The sequence below is a fragment of the Equus caballus genome, chromosome 1 (assembly GCF_041296265.1).
Source record: "Equus caballus isolate H_3958 breed thoroughbred chromosome 1, TB-T2T, whole genome shotgun sequence".
NCBI lineage: Eukaryota > Metazoa > Chordata > Mammalia > Perissodactyla > Equidae > Equus > Equus caballus.
The window spans coordinates 166,843,065-166,859,909 of record NC_091684.1 but is presented as its reverse complement, the minus strand read 5'-3'; the positions used below and the strand labels follow the sequence as shown (position 1 = coordinate 166,859,909).

Sequence of the window (16,845 nt, the reverse complement as noted above, 5' to 3'; positions counted from 1 at the left end):
GGCTGGACTAGAGTGTGGGAATCATGAGGAGAACAGAGGAGACAGGAGATGAGGTGGGAGCTTAATGAGTGGAGGGAGGACCAGCTTGAGTCGGGCCTTGTTTATAGGTCACAGTAAGGACTTGAACTTTTACGGTAAAGTGAAATGGGAAGTCACTGGGTGTGGACAAAGAAGAGTGTCGTATTCTGATTTCCTTTTAACAAGATCACTGGTTTCCGGTTGAGAGCAGACGGTTGGGGGCCCAGGGTGGATATTCTGGGGAAAAGGCGGTAGTGTCTTGGACTGAGCTGTAGTCATGGAAATTGAGAGAAGTGGGTCGCAAGCTTCGGATCTGTTTTAAAGATAGAACTGTCAGGATTTGCTGACAGATTGGAAGTGGGGTTCCAAGAAAGAGGGAGTCAAGGCTGACAGAGCAACCGGAAAGACAAAGTTGCCATTTCCTGTCACAAGGAAAACCATGGGAGAAGTAGGTTATGGGAGGAAGATCCAGTGTTCAGTTTGGATATGTTAAGTTTGAAGTGCCTATTAGATATAAAACTGTCCTACAGGAATATACTTGAGAATTGCCAGCATGTAAGATGGAAGGAGATCACCTAGAGAGAAAGCAAGTAGAGAAGAAAAATGGTCTACACAATATCCTTGGGTCATGTCTCTATTTAGAGATCTAGGAGATGAAGAAAAAGCAGGATATGAAACTAAGCATGAGAAGCCAGTGAGGTAGATGGAAAACTAGGAGTTTCCTGGAGTCAAGGAGGAGGGAATAAACTGTGTCAAATACCGCAGACAGCCAAGGGAGACCAGTGGACTTTGGCACTGTGGAAATTGTTAATGGCTTTAACAACAGCAGTGTTGGTAGAATGTTGGGCGGATGAAAGCTTGATGGGAGTGGTTTCAAGATAGTATTGGAGAAGAGGAATTGGAATCAGAATAGATAATTCTTTCTGCAAGTTTTTCTCTAAAGGGAAAGAGATAAATGGGGTAGTAGCCAGAGGTGGGTGCGAGAGTCAAGAGAGGGTCTTTTTAGTTTTATTTTTTCATGGTGGAATAAATCAGTTTGTTTGTTAGATGTTGAGCATCATCCACTAGAGAAATGATGATACAGGAAAGAGAGAGGAACTCAGTTTGTTTGTTAGACGATGAGCTTCATCCACTAGAGAAATGATGATACAGGAAAGAGAGAGAACATGCACAGTGTGGTGTCCTTGTGTAGAAGAGAGGGGAGCGGGCCTAATGCAGGAGTGGAGAGGTCCACAGAAGGACATCATGGCTCCAGGAGGGGAGGCAGAGTACACGGGCACCAATGCTGGTTATTGAGTTGAGGTGGTGGGTGGAGTGTATGGACATTCTCTTCTAATCGCTTTTGGATTCACACTGAAATATGAAGCAAGTCATCAGCTGAGAGTGAGGATGGAAGGCATTGTGGGAGGTTTAATGAAAGATAGGCACTTTGAGGAGAGAGAAAAAATGAGTGGATCAAAACAATGTATTCTTGCTCTAAGTGCTTTGCATTAATTAATTCATTAATTCTTACAACAGCCCTATGCAGTAAGAACTAGTCTGCTCATTTATAAATAAGGAAACAGGCTGATGAAATAGATATGCCCAGCAAAGCAAGACCTCATAAGAGGTAGGCTTCACCAGCCAAGAGTGACAGCAAGGAGTACGTGGTTAATAGACCTGCCTCATATCCTGAAGACCTTCAAGGGTTGGTTCTTGTGTATCCTTAGGATTTGCCGTATTTTTCTTAACTCAATGACTGAGGCTCCATTCCACATAATAAAAGAGTCTAGTTAGCCCACTATTATAATTAAAATCTGAAAATGGACCCAGATCTTCCTCTCTGTGGGTCAAAGGGTACGGCAGGAGGCCAGAGTTCCATTTACATCTAACAGGTCAGTTCTGAGCCCTCCTGCCTCTTGGTTTGAATTCAGTTAGACTTCCCACAAACTTGCATACTTCTGGTTCTAGCTCAAGAACCATTTTATTACTTAGGGTCACTGCACAAAAGCATCACAGGAGAATGACAAATATGGTCTTTCAAAGACTTGACCCTTTCTTAAGGAATAAAAGAGGCTATTTTAATAAAATTAAAGAGAATTGAGATAGTTAACATTTTAGTCCTTCAGGTCATCATCTTTGTATGAACCACCCCTCTGACTCTAATTTGAGCAGAGGTTACTGTGTATAACTCAACTTACCAATTAATAAAAATATTTTCTTTACTGTTACTATTTATTACTTTTCTTTTATCCCAGAGTTACAATGTTACCTTGATGTGTGAATATAAATGGTGACAACGACTGATTGTGTTGACATTCGTCTAGTTTCAAATACTTTCATCAAAAATATGTGTAACCGTGCATATCTGCCAAGTATTAATTAAAATAATTTTTCTACCATCTTTCCCATTTCAAGTAGCAATTATGACTTTAGCATATGTCTTTATCAAAAAAGAAAATATCTACTTTTCTGATTTTGAAGGAATACGACACGAAGGAGTATTTTATGGCTTAAGGGAGCCTGACTGAAATCTAACACTCAGAGTACCTATTCAGACGCCAGTTTTGAGAGATTAACCCAAATCAATCTGAATTCAGTTTGGAAAAGCGTTTTCTGGCTCACTTTGGTCTAGAGATACAGAATCAGAAGTTATGCAAACTTGACCTGATGTGACTTTGGAGAAGAATTTCTTTCACATAGAACTGAAAATCCACATCCTTTCTCTTCATTGCCATCTACTTTCATGATTCGCAGCTAAACTGGAAGGAAATAAAATTTTGGAGTTTTAGCTGACCCCATGTAGATCCATCTGCTCTGCAAGAACACATTTTTTTAAAAAATTATAGGAGCCCCATTCACTGTTTAAAAAAAAAGACAGCACTCATGCCAGTTGTTCAGTATAGTGATGGGAAGACACAAGCAAAGAACAGTTTCATTTAATGGAAGTCATTATTGTACCAGTATTTTATTGTATGACGTTTATCATCAACAGAGAGATGGATTATGCACCAACCATTAAAACAGTCAACTACTTTGCTTTGGGATTTTAGCTAATGGGAGCCATGGCCCCCCTTTTTTTTCACTTATCCATACAACAAATATTTATTGAATGCCAACTACATGTCAAGAGTAGTAACTAGATGAACTGGTAACTGAGGATACAAAATTAGAGAGGGTGCACACTTGGAGGGTGTATAGCACACTCAGACAGAAATATGCCTCATTAAGGGAAAATACTATGAGAAAAAATGCTTATCTGGTGACTCAATCTAAGCACTAGAACATTGATTACCTTTGCAATTTTGGGATAGGTTGAATTGATTCAGATAGCTATCTATGATAATACTTGAGAGATTATTTGTAATTGTAAAGTTAATCAAAAGATTGGGAATGCCTAAATTCACATTGATGAACAAGAACAATAGTTTACCATTGAGTTAATTTAAATATAGCTAAATGACAGATTGATGAAGAGGAATAGAGTAAGTAAAAATGCTATATCATGGTGTTTGGGGATTAACTTCCAATCCAACCTTACTACAGATTAGTGAATTATTTCTCTTCAGCTCTGGATTCTTTTCTTCCTCACTCAAATTCTACTGATTGCTATTCCTGTTGCAGCCTGGTCTGGCTGCGGCTTTGTATCCAGGCACTTGTTGCCAATTTCAGAGAATTCTGGTTTTTGTTTTGCAAGCGTACAGGTTCAGATATTATGCAACAGGGTTCCTGTCAATTTTATTTCTCAGGATATTTGCTTTGTTAAGTAAGCTTGACAAAATGCTTGCCAATATATATTCATTAGCTGGGAATAGTTTCTCAATTTGCATATTGCTGATGCCTTCTATCTGTTTCTATTCTGAATGTTCCCGAAGCCTCTGTAGGAAAAATAACATATGGGTTGCACTGGAATGGGAAAAGAATTCTCCCATTGCACAGAAATTACAGGTCCACAATTCTTCTTTCATCTCTTAACCTTTAGACACCATTCTGTTTGGGCATCACCAAAATTCTGGGAGCTCGTGTTCTCACAGGGATTATGTATTTATAATGCAGGTATGCACAAAATGCTGTGAGATTAAGGAGGGGGTAATTAATTGCTCTAGGGGTTGAGGGTCCATGGAAGGCTTCACAGAGGAGCTAAATCTTGAGAAAAGACTAAGTGTTTGCCAGGAAAAGAAGTGTAGAAGGACTTTCAGATAAAGAGGAAAGACATTGAGGGGGTAAACTTTCATTACAGTTAATTCAGTAATTATTTTTAAGAAATTGTAATCTAGTTTACTCTGGTTCTACTACCAAAGATGAAGGGCAATCCTGGAAAATGATGAAATTGAGCTGCAACTTAACTTTGTTTTTTTTTTTGGTCGGCACCTGAGCTAACAATTCTTGCCAATCTTCTTTTTTTGTATTCTTCTTTTTCTCCCCAAAGCCCCCCAAAACATAGTTGTGTATTCTAGTTGTGAGTGCCTCTGATTGTGTTATATGGGATGCCACCTCTGCATAGCTTAATGAGTGGTGAGATGTCTGTGCCCAGGACCTGAACTGGTGAAACCCTGGGCCGCCAAAGTGCAGTACGTGAACTTAACCACTTGGCCACGGGGCGGCCCCTCAATTTAACTTTATGCATCTATTTCATTTCACAAAGACCAGCTTTCCTGAAAAGCTATTAAACTCCTTTCCACATCAAACTGCATCAGCCCTACATCCTCATTCACTCAGGACACGTGCTTTAGCTTTCCAACGCAACAATTCTCTATTTCAAAGGGTCCAAGATAAAACCTTAATAACTGATCACAGCTGATACAATACTCTTTCCAGGAAGGATAATATTTTAACAGGTTGATCTTAAATGCAAAAAAGGTTTAATGACTCTTTATTTGTGGAATTTCAATCATTTTGGTAGATTGGTGGGGATATATTTTAGTACAGTGACTTTAATGTCTATGTCACAGCATAGAGAGAACTGTGTGAAATATTATCCCCTCTTTGAGTAATCAGACATTAATGTTGTTTTTTAGCCACAGTAATCTTTGTTCCATTTGCCCTTTATAATCAAGATTATACTTTTCCCAGTCTATGAGGAACTGATTTCACTGGAAGCTGGAATATCTTTTTCAGTCTTAATTTGTTTTAAAACTAGGGAGAGGGATGGCAATTAAAAAAAAAAATGCAGAGAAATATTTTTACTCATTTAGCTGAACAAGATTGTGTTAAAAGAGGTTTTTTCTTTTGTAATCAGGCTTTAAAAAATGGTAATTTACCTAACTTTTCTCATTTCTGTGAAAAGCTTTCCATCACTGTTCTGGTTTCCTTCCTAGTAAGTGAAAATGTAATGAAAATTCATTAATTAAATTTTCTAATAAGATTCTGTAGCTATTGGCCCTATATTCTAGGGAAACCATAAGTCCCTAATTACAGTTTATCAATTGCAATTAAGTCTTTCAACTATTCCCTTGATGTAGTCGGGAAAAGGAAAAAGAGTTGCTAATAAATTTTAGAAAAGATTGAAAGCTCTTTCTGTGGCTGTCAAGGGCCCGCTATAGGCTTATGGGAGAAAATCTTAACCCATGTTCGGGAAGTCTTTGTCACAGAGGAGCCCCTATTTCCCTGAGACAGTCAGTCTCAGGACTTGGGTTCCTTGTGTAGAGACACTTGTTGCTGCTGGGAGTTGGGTTGGTCTGAGGCACGATGGCTGTGACTGCTTTTGTTGACTTTGGGTCTACAGTGTAGAGGCTCTGGCTGAGCATTTGCATTCTCAACGGTCCCAGTTTCAGTTACCCAGAGTTAAGCACCTGGGTGAGGCAGAGAGTGGGTGGAAGACGGTCGCTATAACCCACAGAAGCAGGACAAAGATGAGATGTGGTCTTCAGTGTGAAGGACTGAGACGGAGTGCAGGCGGTCAAAGGGATAATCCAGCAAAGCTCCTTGGAGCCGTGCTGTGAGCCTGGACAGCAGTCAGGGTTTTTCAGCTGTGGCCTTTCTGGTGTGACTGCTGTTTCTTGCTTATGAGGTCCAGTGGATGTCAAGAGCCCTCTGTTTAACTTCTTCTTATCTGGTCCCTTCAGTTTCAGTATCTGCGAACTGGAACACTGTTTTGGTTTTTGTATCTGAAAGGATTCTAAGTGCCTCACTCCTGGTATCTTGCCTCTTCCTCATGTGATGCCTGAGGGTTAGACAGCATTCTGGTTATCTATAGCTGTGTAACAGCAAACCACACAAAACTGAGATGCCTAAAACTCTCACAACACTTTCTTTTTTCCTCACAAATCTATGACTTGGTAGGGACCAGTGGGAACAGCTACTGTCTTCTCCATAGTGTTAGCTGAGGCTGTTTGAGTGGGGAGCGGGAAGACCTACCTTCAAGATTTCTTGCTCACCTGGCTGTTGCCAAGGAGCTCAGCCAGGCCTATGGGCCCAGTGATTTGATTCTTGCCACGGACTGCTTGGGCTTCCTCAAAACATGATGGCTGAATTTCAAGGGAACAAGGCAGAAGCTGAGCGATCTTTTCTAATCTAGCCTTGGAAGCCACTCAGTGTCACTCGTTGCATTCAATTTATGGAAACAGTCACAAGTTTGGCCAAATTTGAGGAGACAGTGACATGGAATCCTCTCTGTTAGGAGAGTGGCTAGGTCCCAGAAAGAGCTATTATTATGGCCATCTTTGGAAAATGTAATCTTCCACTGATAGGGACCCTGTTCATAAGGTACCTGGTGCTTTGTATTCTCTCTAAGTCCTACCAGGCTTCAGGCTCCTGCTTCCTTCATGGAGCCTTCTGAATATACTGAAGCTCTCACCAAACTTTCCTTCTGTGCCACTGTCTACCGAAAACTTGACAGCTGGATCACTTTTTTAAAATTAATTTTAAATTCGCTTGTAGACTAGTTTTCTCATCTGTAAAATTAAGCAATGTGGAATAATCTCACAGGCCCCTTGAGCACTAAGATTCTCTCTCTCTCTGCATCTTTCTTGGTATTAAGGAGATTATATAGACAATAGGTATTATGCACTATGCAACAACTGGCTTGTACTCTTCAAAATGTCAGTGTCATGAAAGACAAAAGAAGGCAGAACCATTCCATATGAAAGGAGGCTAAAGAGATATGACAACTGAATGCAATGCATGATCCCAGATGAAATCCTGGATATAGGAAAAATGCTATAAAGAACACTGTTGGCATGATTGGAAAATTCAAATACTATATATAAACAACAGGCATTAAGCAAATATGCATCAAATTTACATAAGTTTAATGTGAATATATTTGAATTTCAATACTTACAGTGGCATGATTGACGTTACAGCAATCATAAAAATCAACACTTGTTTATATTCCAAATAAATCAATCCCCACCAATCAGCAACGAGGCCTATCAAGATAGGCATATAAATGGAAAATGTTTAACCAAATATTCTCCTTCAAATAGTGAGGACCTTTAGTGCTCCAGTGGCAGTTAAGCTCAGGGTTTCCTTGCCTTCATCTGACTTCCTTGCCAACCATGAGAGCCTGCCACCCCTGCGGGCAGTATAGACATGAAGAGAGAGCACTCAGCTTCTGCTTTAGCACTGATTGCCCACATCGCAGCCTGCACCATCCTTGCTGACTCCCTTTGGACTCAAGACTTTGCCCAAGTCTTGTCTGTTCCATTAGGTTCTATTCCTTTGTCTCCCTGGTTCTAAAGTTGAACAGGTCCCTTTCTCCTAACTGAAAGTCCTCTCCTTCACTCTAGAGAGGAGGTCTGTTGAATTCCACGTGATGGGGAAGCCTTATGAGTTGTAGATCTTCGTTGTCCTGTTTCTGTAAGTGTCAGCATCAGGTTCAAAGAAGAAGAATTCAAACAGTCTCCCACCCGCTCCAGCCTCCCAGATAGCAATTCAAATCTTTAACCTGTGTCTGCCATAAATATTAAAAGTTTTACATATTAAGGGAATCTTACTTATTTCATGACTAGAGCAACCCTTGTATTCACCTTTCTGTCTTCCACAACTGTCTTGCTCATCACTGGCTCCCAGACTGATTTCACATCCTGCTGCCTCCCAGGCTTTTTCTGTCCTGTCCTCTTTTTCCCTCCCTCCTCTCTTTCCCAGCCCTTTATTATGAAGCTCAATTTGGTTTCCTTCCTACATTTCCCCGCTCCCCCTCCTGTCATTTGGGCTGTTTTCCCATCCGTTTCGGATTCTGTCTGGCATTTGTAAGTACAGGAACTGTTCTGGGAGCGATAAATGGAGAGAGAGGAAGGGGGAAAGAACTAGCAAACACTAGACTCTTTTTCTGAATGGGAGGAGAGAAGGAGACTGGAGACATATGTTAATCTTTTTTTTTTCCAACTCCATCAAAATAGCTAATTAAAAACCACCACATAAAAGGCATGAATGAATGTTTCCACCATAATCAAGGTGCAGAAAAGATCATATTCACTTTTTTTTCTTCATCAAGTCAAATCTGATTTGGAGCTCACCTTTTCAAGAACAATGAGATGCCCAATATCAATCATGTTTCTGTGGCTTCCTCCCCTTGCCATCTACTTCTCTTTACGTTATACCAGGATCCTGAGATTTCATCATTCAGAAAAAATGAGAGAGAAGAGTTAGCCATTGATGATGGATTCCACTGACATTCTCTCTGTCCAGGCTGCTGTGAGGTTTGGGGGGCAACCATGTGGCTCTTCTGGCCACATCCACTGAACCCTGTCCCTCCATGCTACATCCATGGCCCCAGGGGCCCTCACTGTTGCTTCAGAGACCACGTCACTTAGCATCCAGCCTCCGGGAGTGTTCCCTTGGCCTCTTCTATGCCCAGTCTTGTTTCTGGAGCACTGGAAACAAAAGGGCCACATTTTCATGCCACTCGCAGAATCCACAAACCAGGTGTTGCACATGCCTTCAGAGGTCAGTCCCTTAATGTAAATGAGTAACCTCAGTACAAGCCAATAGGGAGTTATGGGGACCGTGCTGAACTGAATAGCGAATATTCTATCTAAGTACGCATCCAATGCTATCAGCTTTTATTTTTCAAGAGGAACTGGAATTCAAGATTTTCACATGAAATCTCTTGTTTTAAAGTTGCTGCCAACTAGCTAAAAAATTGTAAGTATGTGGGGGTCAAATCTAACATGTTCATGACCAATACGAGCCTCTCGCCTTCACTGGCAGTTTGCAAACTCTGAGCCCCAGAACAAGTTCCCCTTTTTGGAAATGGGCCCCTTCCTACTTGTGATTAAAACCATGCCTGCCATTACTTTCCCATCTTGGCAAATCCAGATTGATTGTTTCAACTGGCTTAGGCTAGACTTGGACTAAGGGAAAAAGCCTGTCTTAGAGTTGCCTTCTGTGGAAGGGCCGTTACTCTTTGTTTCAGCTGTTAACTGAGAACAATCTCTCCCACATCCCTCACACCCCCCCGGGGTGTAGCGAACTCAGACATCAAAAACCCCAAACTCAGGTGCCTTTATTCTATATGTTTTATTGTAAAGTAGAAAATAAATGTGATTTAAAAACACATGTGTAGTGTTTATGGAATGATAATTAGTCAACACTTAAGTAACCTGTCCAGAAAACAAAATGTACTCCAGAAGTCTCCTGTGTCCTAGCCTGATCTCCTCCCCATTCTCCTCCAGAATAGTAACCATGATTATGAATCTTGTGATAATTATTCCTTTGCTTCTCTTAATAGGTTTGTTACCTAAATATGTACTCTGAAATATATTGCATAGTTGAATTTACTTTGAACTTGGCATATCTCAGATTAGAATGCATGCATCCTCCTGTGATCCGCCTCTTTGGTCAACATTATGTTTAAGGGATTTATCCATGTTATTGAATATAATCGCAAATTATTTCTTCTGCTGTGTGTCATAACTTATTTCTCCATTCTACTGCTGATGCACATTTGGGTTGCTTCCAGCATTTTGCTGCTATTAACAATGCTGTGTAAAAATTATTGTACATTCTCTCCTGGGGTACATGTGCAAGTCTTTTTAGGGAATGCTGTAGAGTGAGATTACTGGCTTGTGGGATGGGTGCATGTTCTATTTTGCCATTTACGGTTTTCCAAAAGCGGTTTTGCCAAAGTGGTTGTTTTCTCCAAAGTGTTTTCTATGGTTATTGTGCCAATTTACATCCCATTGGCAGTGTATAAAACTCTTGTTGCTGCGCATAAATTATTAGGCCATATGTTGACATTGTCTAACTGAAATTTTATTTTTACAGTGAATCCAGCTAATATAAAGGGCAAGACACCAGCAAAGTTTTCACCAATACACTCTATTATAGGTGGTCTTACACAGGAGAAGTCAGATTTTGGAGTTTTCAAGAATCCAATTTCTCCTTATTTTGATCTTAAATGATCCCAGTGTGCTAAAAATACTCCAGAGATTCTTAGAGTATATAGATCCCTCTTCAATATTAAGAAAATAAAGAGAAAAGTTTTTTGTCATGATGGATTGGAAGGTAAATTTTTCCTTTTTGGTGATAAAGCTATTCATTCTAATTCCCTCTTGATATTATAAACTTTGATCACAAATTGTGCAATTCCACTCTTACCTCATGAACAACTCTCTCTTAATGATGTAGGAAATTTTTATGTTATTCTATTAGTTTTGATTGACAACTTAGTCTTAATGTTATGAAAAGTCATACAAAATGCAAAATAAGTGGATCTCTTCTAAATCTCAAAAGATTTAATTTTTCACATATTTGCATGTAAAGTGAGGAATGCAAAGTCTTTAAAACATGTATTAAATCTACATTTTTGATCTTCTTCCAGGTATGCAACCCAATTACTGAAAATCAATTCTCCTTAATCAGAAAACAGAGTTAATTCCTGACACTGGCCTTGCCATGATGTGATATTTGTAGAGAATTAAAATATCATGATAACACAAATCATTCTGACTTGTGGGATTTCTAACAAAAAGATTAAAACTGCATTCTGCAGCCACGCAAATTAGCATAGACCTCTTCTACAGCCTCAGACACAGGAACAAAACAGGAGCAGTTCTCAATAAAACTAAACTGTTGAAAATAGGAAGGCAGAACTCAAAACAGTAAATAGGAGCCTTCAATTCTTTGTTTCCGTAAGCTGCTGAAGCTGAGCCCCCTGGTGCATCACTGCAAGTACTGCTATGTACAGAGATGGCCATTGGAAGTCCAAATGGCTGATTGTTTTCAGATTCACATAAAAAGATTGAGGTCTTATAAGGGTCTTTGTCATCTTGGTACATGTGATATCATTCTTTCTATTTGCTAGGAAGACATGAATGGAACTGTATCAAGAAGGATTATACACTGTGCAGAGATAAACCAAGGAAAAAGAACTCACAGCCCATACTCTTAAAAGTTTATATCAATGAGGATACATGAGTTCAAAATATGTTATATGCCTTAGAAAGATGCAAATGTACTTTACTAATTGGTCACATATACGTACTAGCTAAGGGCTAATAGAGTTACTTAGGAAGCCAAAAAAATATATTTAATTATATGTTTCTGCTCTGCCTATACCATTAAGAAAGAAAAAATGTTCTACTTACAGTTGTTCCAGCACCATTTGTTGAAGAGACTATCTTTGCTCTATTGTATTGCCTGTGCTCCTTTCTCAAAGATCAGTTGACTATATTTATGAGAGTTCATTTCTGGGCTCTCCATTCTGTTCCATTGATCTGTTTGTCTGTACTTTCACCAGTACCACATGGTCTTGATTACTGTAACTTCACAGTAAGTCTTGAGGTCAAGACCAATACCCATAAAATAACTTGCTGGAATTTTGATTGGGATTGCATTGAATCTTTAAATCAAGTTGGGAAGAAATGACATCTTGACAATATTGAGTCTTCTTATCCACGAGCATGAAACATCTCTTCATTTATTTAGTTCTTCTTTGATTCGTTTATCAGAGTTTTGTGATTCTCATACAGATCATGTACATATTTTGTTTGGACTCTCATAAATATAGTCAACTAAAAACAACCTGATTAAAAAATGGGCCAAAGACCTTAATATATACCTCACCAAGATATACAGATGGAAAATAAGCATATGAAAAAATTCTTCACACCATGTGCCATCAGGAAAATGCAAATTAAAACAACAATGAAATACCACTGCATACCTATTAGAGTGGCCAAAATCCAGAACACTGACAACAGTAGGTGCTGATGAGGATGTGGAGCAATAGGAATTCTCATACATTGCTGATGGGGATGCAAAATGGTACAGCCACTTTGGAAGACAGTTTGGTGATTTGCTACAAAAGTAAACATACTCATACCATATGATCCTGCAATCTCAATACTTGGTATTTACTCAAAGGAGTTGAAAATTAATATTCACACAAAAACCTTCACCAGCTCTTTATAGCATCTTTATTCACAATTGCCAAAATTTGCTAGCAACCAACATGCCCTTCAGTAGGTGAATAAACTGTGGCACATCCCAACAATGGAATATTATTCAGTGCTAAAAAGAAATGAGCTATCAAGCCATGAGAAGACATGGAGGAATTTTGGATGCATATTACTAAGTGAAAGAAGCCAATTTGAAGAGGCTACATGTATGATTCCAGCTGTATGACATTTTGGAAAAGGCAAAACTATGGAGACAATAAAAAATCAGTGGTTGCCAGGGGTAAGGGATGGGGGGAGAGAAAAATAGGCAGAGCATAGAGAATTTTTAGGGCAGTGAAAATACTCTGTATGAGATTATAATGAAGGATACATGTTATTATACATTTGTCCAAACCCATAGAATGTACAATACCAAGAGTGAACCCTAAGGTAAACTATGGACTTTGGGTGATTATGAAGTGTCAATGTAGGTTCATACTTGGTAAAAAATGTACCCTTCTGGTGAGTAATGTTGATAATGGGGGAGGCGATGGATGTGCAGGGGCAAGGAGTATACGGGAAATCTCTGCACCTCTTCCTTAATTTTGTTATAAACCTAAAACTGATCTAATAAAATAAAGTCTTTAGAAAAATAACAACAGTACCAAATGCAAGAAAGGATCCTAGGAAACTGGATCTCTCATACATTGCTGGTGAGAACATAAGATGGTACAGCTAGACTGGAAGGCAGCTTGACAACGTCTTAAAAAATTAAACATATATTTATTATACAACTCAGCAACTGCACTCCTAACCATTTACCCCAGAGAAATGAAAATGGACATCCACACAAAAACTTTTATACAAATGTTCAGAACAGCTTTATTTTTAATAGCCAAATCTGGAAACAACCAAAATGTCCTTCAATAGGTGAATGATTTAAACAAGCTGTATTACATCCATACCTTGGAATACTATTCAGCAATAAAAAAGAATAAAGTATTGGTACATGAAACAATTTGGATGGATCTCTAGAATTAAAAAAAGTGAGAAAAAAAGCCAATCTCAAAAGATCACACACTGTGTGAATACATTTATATAACCTTCTCAAAGTAGCAAAATTAGACAGAAACAGATTAGTGGTTGCCAGGAGTAAGGGATGGTAGAGGGGAAGGAAGTGGGTGTGCCTGTAAGAGGATAGTATGAGAAAGTTCTCTATGGAGATACAAAAGTTCTGAATCATTGTTTGTGTGGTGCTTATAAAAATCTACACTTATGATAAAACGTCATAGAAATATCCATACACATTGTACCAATGTCAATTTCCTGGTTTCAATATTGTACTTTAGTTATTTAAGCTGTTTAAAGAAAACTGTATGAAGGGTACATGGGGCCTCCCAGTACTATTTTTGCAACTTCCTGTAATTATTTAAAAATAAGACTGTCTTCTTGGAGCAACCCAACAGTCAAAGGTGATAAATAACTAAGAACTTCAAGAGATCCCAGTATGCTAGCCCTTTATTGGATCAAACTGAAAACTCTTTTCTACCAATGGACAATGACATTTATTTTAAATCATTTAATGAAAGACACAAATTTTATTTCCCCCTATCCACAGTGCAAACTTTCAATTTTTAATTAGTATAACCCCTAAAACTTCTATTTCTAGTGAACCTCTCACCTCACCCCCCTTTTTTTCTCCCCCAGCCAATTACTCAGTGAAATGATGTTATTTGCTTACCAGTTTGAGTCCCGTTCTCTGGCGTAAATCAACTTGGGTTCACTATGTTGACCTCTGTAATGGTCATCACATTTCCTTTATCACCACAAAAGATTTGAAGCATCTGATGGTCCTCATGCCCTATCTGAACAAATGGGGACCTACAGTTCCAGGTGCTAAACTGAGTACAGGGTTGGGGGAGGATGGTTTCTGGGTGACAGAGAGTGCAGCCAAGGAAGAGCATAAGGACAGTGTCCAAGGGAAAAGCCATAAAATTTAAGGCCACTTTGGAAGCAAAAAAGTGAAGCCAAGAGGGCTGCAGACAAGTAGAAACCAAAGAAAGGTGTGGCTAAGAAAGGAAATGGGAGCCATCTGAGCAGAGCATAAGGTTTAGGATGGTTGGTGGAGACAGAGCCTCGAGGAACTCCCTGAGGCGATGGATGGAGAGGAGACTATTAACAGGGCCAAGCCAATGGAGATGCTTGCAACAATGATGATAATCATCGTCACCATTTATGGAGCATTTATTTTATGTCAGGCATTGTGATAGGTTCTTTTTTAATCTCACAATAATTTTATGAAGTAGGTACGTGTTATCTCCATTTCTAAATTTGAAAATCTCAGTTGAATAACTTGTCCAAGACCTCGCATCTGGGAAGTGGTGGAGCAGATTTTCAAAGTCAGTTTGGTCTGCTTTCAAAGCCAATGTTCTTATGCACTACACTCAACCCCACTACCTCCTCTCAGATGTACACCTATTTGCTATCATTTATCTCTATAACTATGTCCATGTTTGTTTATCTAGATCTGTATCATCTAGAGCTAAATGTATATTTAATACAAAATACTGGAAAATAAGTTAAAAATCAGTACCACATGAAATATAAATAGGAGAATAAGACTGAAGGAAACTTATACAGGTCACAATGTCCAGCACATTTGCAAAAATTCAGGGCTTCAAATGTGGCATTTTTGCTGCTTGGTGTCAAAGCAAAAAGGGAGACATGGTCACTTTCAAAGTGCACATTGTCTATTTGGGGTAAAAAGCTGAGAAGAGTTCATTTTGGAAGGCTTCATAGAGAAAGCGAATTTGTGCAGTGTCTTTAAGGAAAGGAGGAGGCAGTGTGGTGGAAAGAATATGTTCTTCCTCAGTGATTCTCAACCAGAGGCAACTGCTGCTCCAGGACGTTTAACAGAAACTTTCAAATCGCACCCCTGATGATTGTAGATCAGTCTCTTGGGTTATGTGGCCCTCTGTTGAGAATTCCGCTACGGCGTACTGTGCTACTAATGTGAGTGTACTATGGGAGTGTACAGGCAAGAGTCTCTCTGTGTGTTGGAAGGAAAGGGAAAACAACACTGCTGCTAGATAAAGGGAGTGCCATGTCATTTATTCATTCATGTCTTCTAAAAACATTCAACATATACTATGTGCAAAGGCAAATGAGGTAGAAAAATGAAACGTGTATTGTGTCTGAGAATGGATGAGAATTAGGTACTTCTGCATGCCACACATTGGGTTAAGAGCTTTACTTATCTTATTTCATTTAATCTCCACCACAACTTTGTGAAGTAGGAGTAATGCCCATCTCTCAGGTCAGGACACTTGAGCTCAGAGAGAGAAAGTAACTTACTCAAGGTAACACAACTACAAAGTGCCAGGATAGAACGAAACTCATGTGCTTTCTGTATCTAGCCCAGCCTATTTCTACTTTCTATTTTGAGGGCCATTCCTTCTTGAACAAGTCTAAGGGGCACCATTCCCATTGAATTATGTGTAAATGGTACCCCTGGAGCATAACTGGGGAAGGAAATCAAAATGGTTTTGATGAAACACACTGTCTCAAGAGGTTTATAGCCTAATTGTAGAATGAAGACCAGTGTGTGTACATTCCTAAAAACAATATAAAAAACCAAAAGAAGAGAACAGAGCTTGGAGGGATTAATTCTGCTGGGATTGGGGGCTTGGAATCTGGAAAGGTTTGGAAGAAGAGGCATTTGAGCTGAGCTGAGAGGGATGGATAAGATTATGACAGATGTTACTGCATGGTAGAGACATTTTCCTGGAGAGATAGTCGTATATTTTATAAGACCTTTCCAGGGACTTGAGATTAGTACAATTTTCTTGGAAAAGCTTAGACTCACAACGTGGAGGAGTGAATTGAGTGTAAGGGACAGAAATGGACAGATTGGAACTCCAATCATACACCTTCATTGATATCTCTCCAACTCTGTATCCAGCCTCATTGTCTCAATGGACACAGAGAAGAATCCAGAATTGCTTAGCAGAGTGACGCTGATATATAAAATCTCATCTACTGTTCCAGTAACTTAAGACCTCAAAACATAAAGAGGGAATTCTGAAGGAGTGGGCAGTAGAATTGGGTCTCTGGACCTAACACTCCTCTTTCATCCTTCCTGCTCCACCTCCACACACTCCATCTCTGAAACATCAGACCTTTCTTTCTCAATATCTTGGCAGTGCCAATTCAGGGAAAACAAAGGAGTTTGTTTTGCAGGTCTAAGAATCCAACTTGGTGAGAATGACGGCCCACTTGACTCATAGATAAGACATCTCTCAGATTCTTCCCGGGCTCCTCTCAGACATTTCTACTCCATACCTCTTAGATGCATTGACTAGAGATGCATGGTTTGGATTTGGGGGCAGCAATCTGCACACATACCACACAGAGATGGTGGAAGAGAAATGAGAGTGATCTCCACTGCGGCTAGGCCTAGGGATTTGGGGAAATGGAGAAATGTGTTCTATAGAGCTGATTGCTATTTCAGAAGAGACTGAAACTG

The 16,845-nt window shown here is 39.4% G+C and overlaps 1 long non-coding RNA gene across 3 annotated transcripts in view; it reads right to left on the bottom strand.

Annotated features, from left to right (window-relative positions):
* Nucleotides 1-16,845, bottom strand: part of LOC111768367 (uncharacterized) — a 91,508-nt gene that overhangs the window by 25,729 nt on the left and 48,934 nt on the right. For 2 of the 3 annotated variants that reach the window (XR_011427663.1, XR_011427669.1), the window contains exon 3: nt 8,457-8,547. This is a non-coding gene — a long non-coding RNA (uncharacterized lncRNA). Of the gene's footprint in view, nt 1-4,854; nt 6,161-8,456; nt 8,548-16,845 lie in introns of those variants that run through there. The other variant, XR_011427667.1, reaches the window with a different exon arrangement.